The sequence below is a fragment of the Sapajus apella genome, unplaced genomic scaffold (assembly GCF_009761245.1).
Source record: "Sapajus apella isolate SASKATOON/1434 unplaced genomic scaffold, GSC_monkey_1.0 scaffold6, whole genome shotgun sequence".
NCBI classification, from domain to species: domain Eukaryota; kingdom Metazoa; phylum Chordata; class Mammalia; order Primates; family Cebidae; genus Sapajus; species Sapajus apella.
Window position 1 is genome coordinate 50361563 of NW_022436946.1, and position 14843 is coordinate 50376405.

The following is a 14843-nucleotide window of genomic DNA, read 5'->3' on the forward strand; positions in this document are numbered from 1 at the left end:
CAAGAATAATGAGGGAAGCAGAAAACTAGTTAACACTCTGATTACCTTATTATACTAAGGTATATAAAGTATAAGCCTTAATCTTCCAGGAGCCCCTCTTGCAAAGACAATGTGCTTGAGGAAAACCAATACAGAGAAAATCAAAAGACAGAGAAAGATACGATATAATTGAACCACTGGATTCATCTGTGCTTAAAGTGTATTCTTGGACTTTTAATTAATTAATTAATTAATTAATTATTATTTTTAAAAGACAGAGTCTAGCTCTGTTGCCCAGGCTGGAGCACAGTGGTATGATCTCGGCTCACTGCAACCTCCTCCTCCTGAGCTCATGCGATCCTCCCACATCAGCCTCCTGAATAGCTGGGACTACAGGCATGTGCCACCATGCCTAGTGATTATTGTTATTTTTCGTATTTTTTTTTTTTTTGTAGATACAGAGTTTCACCCTGTTGCCTAGGCTGGTATCAAACTACTGAGCTCAAGTGATCCACCTACCTTAGCTCCCAAAGTGCTGGGATTACAAGCAAGAGCCACTGCGCCAGCATGGATCAGAGTTATTAATACTTTAAAGTTTGGAGGAGGAGCCCCAAGGCGCTAGCCTTCACCTCTGAAGAGGGAGTACTACTCAGCGAGTGCTAGTAACTTCAGGTAAGAAAAATGGTCTTGAAGAGTTGAGGTTGAAATCTCAGGAGGCATTGGCAGCTGTTGCTGGTGTTTCTGAGGGGGCAGAGTATGATGGGGCTGCTTCTGGGAGAGCCAAATAGAGTTGGAGTTGGAAAGACATTGCTGCTGCCATGGTTAAGTATCATTGCTCTGGTGACACTGACAGGAAGAGCAAGCAAATAAAAAAAGAACAAGGGAAGAAGTTTCCCTCTGTCCTCTCCCTGTCTTCCAGTCTCTCTCTACAAACTCTTTTTGACAGAATTTAACAGGGGTTCAGGTAACAAAGGAATCTGAAGAATTCCAGGCCTAGTTTCACAAGGCATGATCTAGAAGGAGGAAATTTAGAGTTGGAAGACAATAGCTTAATAATATACTTCACACATATCGGAACCTTTTGTCTAATAGCAACTTTGTGCTTCTGTTTACTAAAATGCAACTATCCTTCAGAAGATTGTCTCGCTGTCTAGCCTCCCTCCTCAAAAGAAGACTCAACTTTTCCATAGGTGGTGTTTTCATAAATGGTCAATTAATCACCTAAATAACGAATTGTCAATGTTACCACCACCAGTACTCCTTATGCAATGCAATAGAGAGAAAAAAAGAAATAGAAATATACGTGACAAGCAAGGAAGCAAATATGTGTGGTTGCTACTGTCCATGTTTCTAGAATTGGTCACAAGACTATAGTTAATTTTTGTAACCTTCTTTTTCCACGAACTGTTCTATATTTCTTTGGCTTTCAGGCATCATTTCAGCCAGTTTGTTACCTGGCAAAGGCCCCATACTTCCATTATGAAAGATTTTAATCGTCAGTGATTCTATCTTTTTGATTACTTTAGTATTCTTTTAACTTTTAGTCTTAGAAATGAAAGTTCTGAGAGGCATCCCAGTGAGTCCTCTGGTTTTTCCTCTACCTGTATTGTATAGCTGTAGCCAAGTTCTCCTTGTTAGTCAGGATCAACCACCACAGTCATTAGAGTAATTCCCTTCTTTGCCTATTGGCTCAGTGGCATAAGGAGCCTAAAATAGACAGGTGACAGTCTCAACTTTCAGTTCAATGGAACAATTGTTACATCTGCTTGTAGAAGTTTTCCTTCTGTGGGAATTAGAACCTCTAAATCAGAAGAGCACCAACTTGTGGGGAATGGAAAGCAAAACTTCTGCTAGTGGGTTACCAGATGGAACAGTGACACTGATTACTAGACTCCTATATTCTGGCCATGGGAGAAACAGCACCATATGTTGGCCACTGATTCAAAGCATATGATGGCATTTTATAAGACATAGCCCCAAACTTTTAGCATATTCTTAACTGGAACGGTAATGATCCTTCATAGATCATTTTGTCAGTTCAGTACATAAGAGATGGGATATTGTGATATGACCAGTGAATTCCATGGACATAAACTCATTATTGTACTTCTTTTGTTGCTGTGTTAAGGTTTTTGGTCAGAGTTAATATTGTGTGGAATTAAACAATGTTGTGCAGAATATAGTTACTTAGACTTTCTATAAGTCCATGATGGTGGTGCTTTTGGAAGAAGTGAGAAAAGAGAACGAAAACCCATTTCTAGAATATATGTACATTACAGTTAGAACTAATTGTTGTTGTATACCTGAGGGAATGAATCCAGTGTAATCAATATACCACAAAGTAGCTGGCTGCTATCCCCAGGGAGTGGTGTCATTTGGGGGCTTAGCACTGGTCTCTGTAGTCTATGCATTCTGCAATGGCAGCCAAAGATCAGCCTTGATGAAGAGAAGCCCATGCTGTTGAACTAATGTATAGCTTCCACTCCTGTTATCATGACTATATTGAACATTCATTCAGCAAGTCCCCGAATGGCTACAGAAGAGGCCACCTGGCATTCACAAAACGTCTCATTTTTTAAAAGCTCAGTCTTGATTATTGAGAGCCTTATCTGCAGTGGATGTATTTTGGTGAACATATGTCTTTGCAGTCCACGTGGAATCTATTCACAAATATCTTCCTCAGCGTTTCTTGCCATTTGTATTCTGATCTTGTTCTGAATCATCAAACCTAACCAATGGTTATTAGCCACTGCCTATAAATCAGTGTAGATCTATATCTCTGGCTATCACCAGTCATGAGAAAGGAGGTGATACACTTTGGATGTTTGTCCCCTCCAAATGTCACCTAATGAGAGGTGTTTGGGTCATGGGGGTGGATCCCTCATGAATGACTTGTTGCCCTTCCAGTGCTAATGAGTGAGTTCTCATTTTATTAGTTACTACGAGATCTGATTGTTAAAAAGTCTGGCACCCCCCCCACCCCACTCTCTTGCTTCCTCTCCCTGTCTTGCCCTTTCTGTCACTATGTGACATACTTGCCCTCCCTTTGCTTTCCACCATGATTGTAAGCTTCCTGAGGCTTCACCAGAAGCTGAGCAGATATTAGTGCCATGATTGCACAGGCTACAGAATCATAAGCCAAGTAAACCTCTTTTCTTTATACATTACCCAGCCTCAGGCATTCCTTTACAGCAATGCAGAACAGACTAACACGGGGGAACCAAATGTACTCTTCTAATTTCTTTCTTCTAGAAAGATTTCCCTTCCCCACTGTCTTTCAGGAACACTCCTGATTAGGGCTGTAATGTTGCAGGTGTCTACTTCTAATATATCCATGCCATTCAGGATTTCCCTGTATTTAAATAGAAGTCAACTGATTAAAAACCTTAAGTATATCAGCAAAACCTATTTACCTTTGCTTTATAATGTAATCATGGAACTGATATCCCATCACATTCAGAGGTTCCCTCCACAGTGAAAGGGAGGCTATTATACAATAATGTGGATCAGTGGGGGTTACCCTATCATATTATCATCCTATTTTTAATAATATTTGCACTAAAAAGTATGTCTTTAATATCAATCTATTCTTTTTATTATTTATATCTATTGTGCTGAATCTAACTGCTGAATGGTTCCTCATTGCATACATCCAGCATGGTTTACTTTTCTTCTCTCAGTTATGAACACTCATCTTCTATTAATAACTTGTTGCTACTACAAATAATTCTACAATAAACAGATTATTGTATGTTCCTTTCTGAACATATGTAATAGTTTTCTTTATATATATATATATATATATATATATATATATATATTCAGATGTGTAGGGAAAAATCTCTTTGCATTGCAATGTGTTCAAATAGTTAATTTGACTGAATAGTGTGCCAAATTGTTTTCCCAAATGGCCACACCAGCCTACATTTACACCAGGAGTGTATAATGATCTATCTATCCCAGGGAGACAATGTGATTTATTGTTCAACTGGGGGCACTTTTGACAATAAAAGCAGGTACTAATAATTATACTGAACAACTAGTGTATACTAGGACTGTCTCAGACAAACTGGAATGTATGGCTACCTTGCTCTATCCCTATATCCTTGGCAACTTGTTGCTGTCCATTTTTCTAATTTCTGTTAGGCAAATAGATATGAAGTTTTATCTCCATGTTATTTTATTTTGTTTTTCTCTTGTTATGTTTGAGAATACTTTTGTATGCTTTCTAGGCTTTGAGGGTTTGTTTTCTTTAAATTACCTGCTGATATTTATTGTCCATTTTTCTTTGGTTGAGATTGCTAAAGATCTTTTTTATATTCTAGAAGTTATTAATTATCAGTTGTAAACATTGGTGATAAAATCACCCTTTCTATTTTGGTTAACATTATCCAAGATGTCTCTTATTGAACAGAAGTCTTTAATCTTAATATAATCACATGCATCAGTGTGGCAGATACAGTGATGTATGGTTCTAATCCCTCTTCAAAGAGAGATTTGTTACCTTGGCTACTGAATGTGATGTTTGCAGACAGACTTTAATTCTCAGACACAAATTGTCTCAGCTGGATGCCCAATTCTATTCTATTAGTCTATACGTTGATCCTTATGCCAGTACCATACTATCTTGATTACTGTAGCTTTGTACTGTAAGTTTTAAAATTGGGAAGTGTGAATTCCCCAACATTGTTCTTTTCAAGATTGTTTTGGGTATTCTTTGTTTCTTGCAATTCCAAATGCATTTTAGAATCAGTTTGACCATTTCTAAAAATAATACAGTCAAAATTTTGATAGAAATTGCATTGAATCTACAGATCAATTTGGGAAGTATTGCCATCTTCACAATATTGTCTCCCTGTCCATGAAAATGGGATATCTCTTCATTTATTTAGGTGTTCTTTAATTTCTTTCAACATGTTTTATAGTTTTCAGTGGACAAAACTTGCACTTTAGTTAAATTATTTCTAAATATTTTTCTGTTTTTGGTGCTATTATAAATTAAATTGTTTTCTTAATTTTATTTTCAGATGATATATAGAAACACAACTGATTTTTCTATGCAATTATGTACCACATAATAATGTTTAGGTCAATGTTGGACTGTGTATGCAATGATGGTCCCAGAAGATTATAATAGAGCTGAAAAATTTCTATTGCCTGGCAATGCCATAACCATCATAATGTCATAGTTCAATCCATTACCTTTTCTGTTTAGCTATGATACACAGATACTTACAATTGTGTTACATTTGCCTACACTATTCAATAGAGTAACATGCTGTACAGGTTTGTAGACTAGGAGCAATAAGCTATACCATCTAGATTAGATGTGTAGTAAGCTCTATCATCTAGGTTTGTATAAGTACCCTCTGTGATGTTCACACAATGAGAAACCACCTAATAATGCATTTCTCAGGGTGTATCCATATCATTAAGTAACCATACTGTAATTATGTTTTGTGATCTTGTATCCTGCAGCTTTGCTAAACTCATTTATTAGCTCTATTATGGTTTCTACATATAAGATCATGTCATCTGTGAAAAGAGATAATTTTATTCCATTCTAATATGGATAGTTTTTTTTCTTTCTTTTGCCTAGTTGCTGTGAATAGTACTTCCAGTACAATGTTGAAAAGAAGTGGTGAGAGTAAATATCCTTGCCTCATTCTTGATTTTTGGGGACAGATTTCAGTCTTTCATCACTAAATATGATGTTAGATGTGTGTTTTTAATAGATGTTCTTTATTGGATTGAGATAATTCCCTTCTATTTTTATCTGTTCAATGTCTTTATCTAAAAGGGTGTTGGATATTGTCAAATTATTATTATTTTTTTCCATTTATTTATTTTATTGTATTTTAGATTTGGGGGTACATGTGAAGAACATGAAAGATTGTTGCATAGGTACAGATGTGGCAGTGTGATTTGCTGCCTTCCTCCCCATCACGTACATCTGGCATTTCTCCCCTTGCTATCTCTCCCCAACTCCCCACCCACCACCGTCCCTCCCCTATCTCCCCCCAACTGACCCTAGTGTGTAGTTCTCCCCTCCCTGTGTCCATGTGTTCTCATTGTTCAACACCCACCTATGAGTGAGAACATGTGGTGTTTGATCTTCTGCTCTTCTGTCATCTTGCTGAGAATGATGGTTTCCAGGTTCATCCATGTCCCTTCAAAGGACCCAAACTCGTCGTTTTTGATGGCTGCATAATATTCCATGGTGTATATGTGCCATATTTTCCCTGTCCAGTCTATCATCGATGGGCATTTGGGTTGGTTCCAAGTCTGTGCTATTGTAAACAGTGCTGCAATGAACATTTGTGTGCACGTGTCCTTATAATAGAATGATTTATAATCCTTTGGATATATACCCAGTAATGGGATTGCTGGGTCAAATAGGATTTCTATTTCTAGGTCCTTGAGGAATCACCACACTGTCTTCCACAATGGTTGAACTAATTTACACTCCCACCAACAGTGTAAAAGTGTTCCTATTTCTCCACATCCTCTCCAGCATCTGTTGTCTCCAGATTTTTTAATGATCGCCATTCTAAATGGCGTGAGATGGTATCTCAATGTGATTTTGATTTGCATTTCTCTGATGACCAGTGAGGATGAGCATTTTTTCATATGTTTGTTGGCCTCATGTATGTCTTCTTTTGTAAAGTATCTGTTCATATCATTTGCCCACTTTTGAATGGGCTTGTTTGTTGTTTTCTTGTAAATCTGTTTTAGTTCTTTGTAAATTCTGGATATCATCCCTTTGTCAGATGAGTAAACTGCAAAAATTTTTTCCCATTCTGTTGGTTGCCGATTCACTCTAATGACTATTTCTTTTGCTGTGCAGAAGCTGTTGAGTTTGATTAGGTCCCATTTGTCTATTTTGGCTTTTGTTGTCAATGCTTTTGGTGTTTTGGTCATGAAGTCCTTGCTTACACCTATGTCCCAAATGGTTTTTCTTCTAGGGTTTTTTATGGTGTTAGGTCTTATGTTTAAGTCTTTAATCCATCTGGAGTTAATTTTAGTGTAAGATGTCAGGATGGGGTCCAGTTTCTGCTTTCTGCACATGGCTAGCCAGTTTTCCCAACACCATTTATTAAACAAGGAATACTTTCCCCATTGCTTGTTTTTGTCTGGTTTGTCAAAGATCAGATGGTTGTAGATATGTTGTGTTGCCTCCGAGACCTCTGTTCTGTTCCATTGGTCTATACCTCTGTTTTGGTACCAGTACCATGCTGTTTTGATTACTGTAGCCTTGTAGTATAGTTTAAAGTCCGGTAGTGCGATGCCTTCAACTTTGTTCTTTTTGCTTAGAATTGACTTGGCTATGCGGGCTCTCTTTTGGTTTCATATGGAGTTTAACGTGGTTTTTTCCAGTTCTGTGGAGAAGGTCATTGGTAGCTTGATGGGGATAGCATTGAATCTGTAAATTACTTTGGGCAGTATGGCCATTTTCACGATATTGATTCTTCCTAACCATGAACATGGAATGTTTCTCCATCTGTTTGTGTCCTCTCTTATTTCGTTGAGCAGTGGCTTGTAGTTCTCCTTGAAGAGGTCCTTTACGTTCCTTGTTAGTTGTATTCCTAGGTATTTTATTCTCTTTGTGGCAATTGTGAATGGAAGTTTGTTCTTGATTTGGCTCTCTTTAAGTCTGTTATTGGTGTATAGGAATGCATGTGATTTTTGCACATTGATTTTGTATCCTGAGACTTTGCTGAAGTTGCTTATCAGTTTCAGGAGCTTTTGGGCTGAGACGATGGGGTCTTCTAGATATACAATCAGGTCGTCTGCAAATAGAGACAATTTGACTTCCTCCTTTCCTATTTGAATACCCATTATTTCTTTTTCTTGCCTGATTGCTCTGGCTAAAACTTCTGGTACTATATTGAATAGGAGTGGTGAGAGAGGGCATTCTTGTCTAGTGCCACATTTCAAGGGGAATGCTTCCAGTTTTTGCCCATTCAGTATGATATTGGCTATTGGTTTGTCGTAAATAGCTTTTGTTATTTTGAGATACGTTCCATCAATACCTAGCTTATTGAGGGCTTTTAGCATAAAGGGCTGTTGAATTTTGTCAAAGGCCTTCTCTGCATCAATTGAGATAATCATGTGGTTTTTGTCTTTGGTTCTGTTTATGTGGTGAATTACGTTTATAGACTTGCATATGTTGAACCAGCCTTGCATCCCCGGGATGAAGCCTACTTGATCATGGTGGATAAGCTTTTTGATGTGCTGTTGCAATCGGCTTGTCGGTATTTTATTGAAGATTTTTGCATCTATGTTCATTATGGATATTGGCCTGATCTTTTCTTTTCTTGTTGAGTCTCTGCCAGGTTTTGGAATCAGGATGATGTTGGTCTCATAAAATGATTTGGGAAGAATTCCCCCTTTTTGTATTGTTTGGAATAGTTTCAGAAGGAATGGTACCAGCTCCTCTTTGTATGTCTGGTAGAATTCGGCTGTGAACCCGTCTGGATCTGGGCTTTTTTTGGGTGGTAAGCTCTTAATTGCTGCCTCAACTTCAGACCCTGTTATGGGTCTTTTCAGGGTTTTGGCTTCTTCCTGGTTTAGGCTTGGGAGGAGGCAAGTGTCCAGGAATTTATCCATTTCTTCCAGGTTTAGTAGTTTATGTGCATAGAGTTGTTTGTAATAATCTCTGATGATGGTTTGAATTTCTGTGGAATCTGTGGTGATATCCCCTTTGTCATTTTTTATTGCATCAATTTGGTTATTCTCTCTTTTCCTTTTTATTAATCTGGCTAGTGGTCTGTCTATTTTGTTGATCTTTTCAAAAAACCAGCTCCTGGATTTATTGATTTTTTGAAGGGTTTTTTGTGTCTCTTATCTCCTTCAGTTCTGCTCTGATCTTAGCTATTTCTTGTATTCTGCTAGACTTTGAGGTTTTTTGATCTTGCTCCTCTAGCTCTTTCAATTTTGACGATAGGGTGTCAATTTTTGACCTCTCCTTGCTTCTCATGTGGGCACTTATTGCTATATATTTTCCTCTAGAGGCTGCTTTAAATGTGTCCCAGAGATTCTGGTATGTTGTGTCTTCATTCTCGTTGGTTTAGAAGAATATCTTTATTTCTGCCTTCATTTCATTGTTTATCCAGTCAGCATTCAAGAGCAAGTTGTTCAGTTTCCATGAAGCTGTGCCGTTCTGGGTTAGTTTTTGAATTCTGAGTTCTAACTTGATTGCACCGTGGTCTGAGAGACTGTTTGTTATGATTTCCGTTCTTTTGCATTTGCTGAGGAGTGGTTTACTTCCAATTATGTGGTCAATTTTAGAGTAGGTATGATGTGGTGCTGAGAAGAATGTATATTCTGTGGATTTGGGGTGGAGAGTTCTGTAGATGTCTATTAGGTTTGCTTCGTCCAGGTCTGAGTTCAAGTCCTGGATATCCTTGTTAATTTTCTGTCTGGTTGATCTGTCTAATGTTGACAATGGGGTGTTAAAGTCTCCCACTATTATTGTGTGGGAGTCTAAGTCTCTTTGTAAGTCATTAAGAACTTGCCTTATGTATCTGGGTGCTCCTGTATTGGGTGCGTATATATTTAGGATCGTTAGCTCTTCTTGTTGCATTGATCCTTTTACCATTATGTAATGTCCTTCTTTGTCTCTTATGATCTTTGTTGCTTTAAAGCCTAATTTATCAGAGATGAGAATTGCAACTCCTGCTTTTTTTTGCTCTCCATTTGCTTGGTAAATCTTCCTTCATCCCTTTATTTTGAGCCTTTGTGTATCCTTGCATGTGAGATGGGTTTCCTGGATACAGCACACCGATGGGTTTTGGCTTTTTATCCAATTTGCCAGTCTGTGTCTTTTGATTGGGGCATTTAATCCATTTACATTTAGGGTTAATATTGTTATGTGTGAATTTGATACTGCCATTTTGGTGCTAGCTGGCTGTTTTGCCCATTAGTTGATGCAGATTCTTCATTGTGTTGATTCTGTTTACCATTTGGCATGTTTTTGGAGTGGCTGGTACTGGTTATTCCTTTATATGTGTAGAGCCTCTTTCAGGAGCTCTTGTAAAGCTGGCCTGGTGGTCATGAAATCTCTGAGTACTTGCATGTTCACAAAGGATTTTATTTTTCCTTCACTTATGAAGCTTAGTTTGGCTAGATAGGAGATTCTGGGTTGAAAGTTCTTTTCTTTAAGGATGTTGAATATTGGCCCCCACTCTCTTCTGGCTTGTAGGGTTTCTGCTGAGAGATCTGCTGTGAGTCTGATGGGCTTCCCTTTGTGGGTAACCTGACCTTTCTCTCTGGCTGCCCTTAGTATTTTCTCCTTCATTTCAACCCTGGTGAATCTGACGATTATGTGCCTTGGGGTTGCTGTTCTTGACGAATATCTTTGTGGTGTTCTCTGTATTTCCTGGACTTGAATATTTACCTGCCTTGCTAGGTTGGGGAAGTTTTCCTGGATAATATCCTGAAGAGTATTTTCCAGCTTGGATTCATTCTCTTCGTTGCATTCAGGTACACCTGTCAAACGTAGATTAGGTCTTTTCACATAGTCCCACATTTCTTGGAGACTTTGTTCATTCCTTTTTACCCTTTTTTCTCCCGTTTTGCCTTCCCATTTTATTTCATTGAGTTGATCTTCGACCTCTGATATCCTTTCTTCTTCTTGGTCAATTCGGCTATTGATACTTGTGCATGCTTCGCAAAGTTGTCGTGTTGTGTTTTTCAGCTCCTTCAATTCACTTATATTCCTATTTTGTCCATTCTCTTTAGCATTTCGTCAAATTTTTTTTCAAGGTTCTTAGCTTCTTTGCATTGGGTTAGAACATGTTCTTTTAGTTCACAGAAGTTTCTTACTACCCACCTTCTGAAGTCTGATTCTGTCATTTCATCACACTCGTTCTCCATCCAACCTTGTTCTCTTGCTGGTGAGGAGTTGTGATCCCTTGTAGTTGGAGAGGTGTTCTGGTTTCGGGTGCTTTCATCGTTTTTGCGCTGGTTTCTTCCCATCTTTATGGATTTATCCACCTGTCGTCTTTGTAGTTGCTGGCTTTCAGATTGGGTCTCTGAGTGGACGTTCTGTTTGTTGATGATGAGGTTATTTCTGTTTCTTTGTTTTCCTTCTGACAGTCTGGCCCCTCTGCTGTAGGTCTGCTGAGGTCCACTCCAGGCCCTGCTTGCCTGGGGATCACCTGCAGCAGCCTCTGCGCTTTCACTGGGAGCTGCAATCCTTAGCTGTTCGTAAATGGCCATCTTGGATCCTGGATCACCGTATTTTCTTCCAAATTATTTTTTAAATGTTGATTGAAGTAATCATGTAATGCTTTTTCCTTTATTCTATTATTGTGGTGCATCAGTTGATTTTCATATGTTGAATCAACCTTGCATTCTTGGGGTAAATCCAAGTTGGTAATGGTATATAATCCTTTTTATATGCTGCTGAATTTGGATTGCCAGTATTCAGGATTTTTACATTTACATTGATAAGAGATATTGGTCTGTAGTTTCCTTTCTTGTGATGTCTTTGTCTGGCTTTGGTATCAGGATAATAGTGACTTCATCAGATGAGTTAAAAAGTATTTCCCATTCTTCTATCTTTTGGAAGAATTTCAGAAGGATTTATGTTAATTTTTCTTTAAATATTTGATGCAATTCACCAGTGAGTTTTTCTCATTAGTAATTAAAGTCACTTTGCATGGTTTCAGCTTTGTCATTTTTACATTCTCTCACTACTGTTTGTACTACATGTGTGTGTATGTTTTATGATTTTTAAGAGTAGACCCTGCACAAGGCATATATCCAGTTTCCAGTAGATACATATCGGAATAACTTTGAATCTGTTGTTATAGCTGACTCAATAAGATCTGCTCATCTAGTAACCTTGCTAAGTTCAACTGAGCCATCAGTCTTCCCATCCTAGGCATCCACATACTGGCATTATGGCATAATGGGATGTCAAAATTCCAGTAGGTGAAACCCGTGACTCTCTAAGAAAAATACACCAATGAATTGTATAGATATAGCTACCTGTAAAATCATCATCATTCAACAACTTGGCAGTTTTTCTGTTTTCACCTTTATTTTATATAGTTATTTTTATTTTGCTTTCATACCAATTGGTACTGGCTCACATACAGAACTTCTTGTGAATACTTCCTTTTAAATGTCATAATAATTTCATCAAAACATTTAATGAGTATGAATTTACCAATATCCATAAATAAATAATAAGAAAAAAATATATATATATATATACACATTTTAAGCTATTTGCTATGCTAAAGAAATAATTTTGCTGAATAAATTCAGAAAACATCTCCACAATTGGAGTCTCTGGATTTGTCTTGTTGAGTTCAGGAACACTGCAGCATTATTTAGAGCAGAGGAGCAAGGAAATCTTATCTAATTCACTCTGCAGGGGAAATATAAGAACAAGCATACACTGAAACTGAAAACAGACATTACTAGCTACTTAAAACTGTTTGTAAGACATGGCCATCCAGTAAATAATGCATTGCTGATATTAGTGTCTCTGAGCCATGAGAGTACCTTCTTAGGTGATATGCTCAACAATTCCAGGAGAGTCCAAGGAAGTCCAAATGAAAGCCAAAAAAGTTTTCTCACTTGCTTTATGAGTTTCTCTGAGTATTCAGTAAAGGCTAAATTGTCTGTTGTACATCAGCTATGGAGTATATGGTTCTATGGTTCTATAGTTGTGGAATTACCACACTACATACGAAAGCAGAGATCTTTATCTTTCCACTGGAAACATACAAGCAAAATCTATTTTTTAAAATATGTCCATCTACATAAAGAACATTTAAAATTTAGTTAACCAAGAAAATTATTTTTTCCTTTCTTCATGTTATTTTATTTCAACAAAATATTGATCTCTTAATGTATACCAAACAATGCAAAAGTGAATAAGACACTGTGAGAGGAGATGGGGCTAGAAAACAAATATGACCCTATGGTTCTGATTCTCTATAAGTTTCCAACTACTTGGGGAAGATGGATAGGTAAGTATTACAATGTTCTGTGTGACATCTTTCATTCAATCACTGTTTACCCATTCATTTTATTTAAAATGCTTCCCATGTGCTAGATACAGTGCTAAGCCTCTAAAGCGGGAGTTCTCCTAGACCTTGCTTACACTGAAATTACCTGGGAAGCTTTTAAGCTTCCCAGTCTCAAAGATAATCATTTAAATGGTTTGAGAGCAACTTAGGTACTGGGAGTTTGAAACTCTCACAAGGTGATTCTAATGTGCAGCCAAGGTTGAGAACCAATTTAAAGAGATCAACATTCTTTCTTTCTCCAGGAAACTCATAATCTCATAGGAGGAATAGACAAGCAGCCAGGTGATTTTATAATCCAGTGTGAAAAGCCTTACGATAGAGGAGAGTATGGGGAGCTATGGTTCTTCTTTCCATTTTATAGATGAAGAACCTGAGGATCTCAAATTTCAACAGATTTTCCCAACAGCATAGATTGAGTAGGTGATGGAGCCATGACATAAACCTAGGTAAATTAGATTTTACTTATCTAAACCACTGCACTATGTCTCCCGATAGAACAAAAAATAAAAAATAAAAACCAAGACCATTTATTTTAATTATTTTATAAAAGAATTCAGTATTCTCATGTCTTCAAATATAAACTACTCACATTAATTTCTAAATATTTGCATGTGAAGAACTATAACAGCAATAAATAAAAAACAAAAATACTTTTATGATTCCATGTTCTCAAAATATTTACTGAACTAGACATTTCTCACATAATGAAATTCTGCAGAGGATTTATTTTTATATCATGATTCCCGTGTCTGTCAGAATGTCCATCTAACACAATTGGGCAATGTTTATTATCATTCTCATGAAAATATGATAATAGTAAATACAATTTGGGAATTTAGGGTAGAGGCTTCTTTGATAATCTGACCCACAATGATTAAGCCTTGAAATATATACCACCATGTAATTTGGACACCTCTCAGGCCATTTCAAAACTGCCATTTTAGGCATTTTTGCTCTTTCAGAGGCTTCACAGCATCCTCTTAATTTTTATTCAGGAAACTGTAAATATCTGAATGCAAAGTTTCTCTCTAAATTATTCTATTTTAGTTTTTATTTTTTATAGTTTTTCTTTAGGAAAACTTTTGACTGTGGAAAAACATCTCAGCACATCATAAAAAGGGTATACACAGGCAAAAAGCAGAAGAACTTTTCTACATTTTGTACTGATGTTTTATACATCAGTGAGGTTGTGCATGGCATGTCCAAATTGAAAAGAAAAAACTGAAGCAGCATCTCTGCGATGTCCATCTGGAGGTTTCCTGAGTAAGGATTATTAGCCAGACTCTAGAAGAAACCCTAGCACTTGCCAAAACAAGGCTGGAGCTGCAGCTGACGGAAAGAAGTTTGAAATAAAGCAGCATTTTATTACTTTAACTAGATTTCAGTAGCAATCTAGTTAAAACAAGAAATTGTAGGTGGGATTCAACTTCTAAAAGTGAATTTTAAAAAGGGAAAAAAACCCCTCAGTGATGTAAATACTTCATGGGAGAATAAACACAAGTGCCATTGAGATATTTAATAGTTACAATATATTAGGATGCTTTTGATTCAGAGATTTTAGAATGTCTGAAACTTAAAAATACCACAATGATTCACATTATGCATATCTGTAGGGGTTCTTTTAATATCTTGTAGCTGTTTCATTTTTATCCATGAAATTCTATTGAGGTTCTATTGAGCTAATTGTATGAAAAGGTCCTATAAAGTTCAAGACAAATTTTCTTTCTTAGATCTCATTTTATAATAGTAATAAGAAATAGTTACTGCTTTTGGTCATTATGTGTAATATGAACTTTAGTTATTTCTATCCATGGA

General features: G+C 37.0%; 1 long non-coding RNA gene across 1 annotated transcript in view; it reads left to right on the forward strand.

Annotated features, from left to right (window-relative positions):
* Positions 1-481: 481 nt before the first annotated feature.
* Positions 482-14843, forward strand: part of LOC116549562 — a 43276-nt gene continuing 28914 nt past the window's right edge. The window contains exon 1 of the long non-coding RNA XR_004267937.1: positions 482-651. This is a non-coding gene — a long non-coding RNA (uncharacterized LOC116549562). The remainder of the gene's footprint in view (positions 652-14843) is intronic.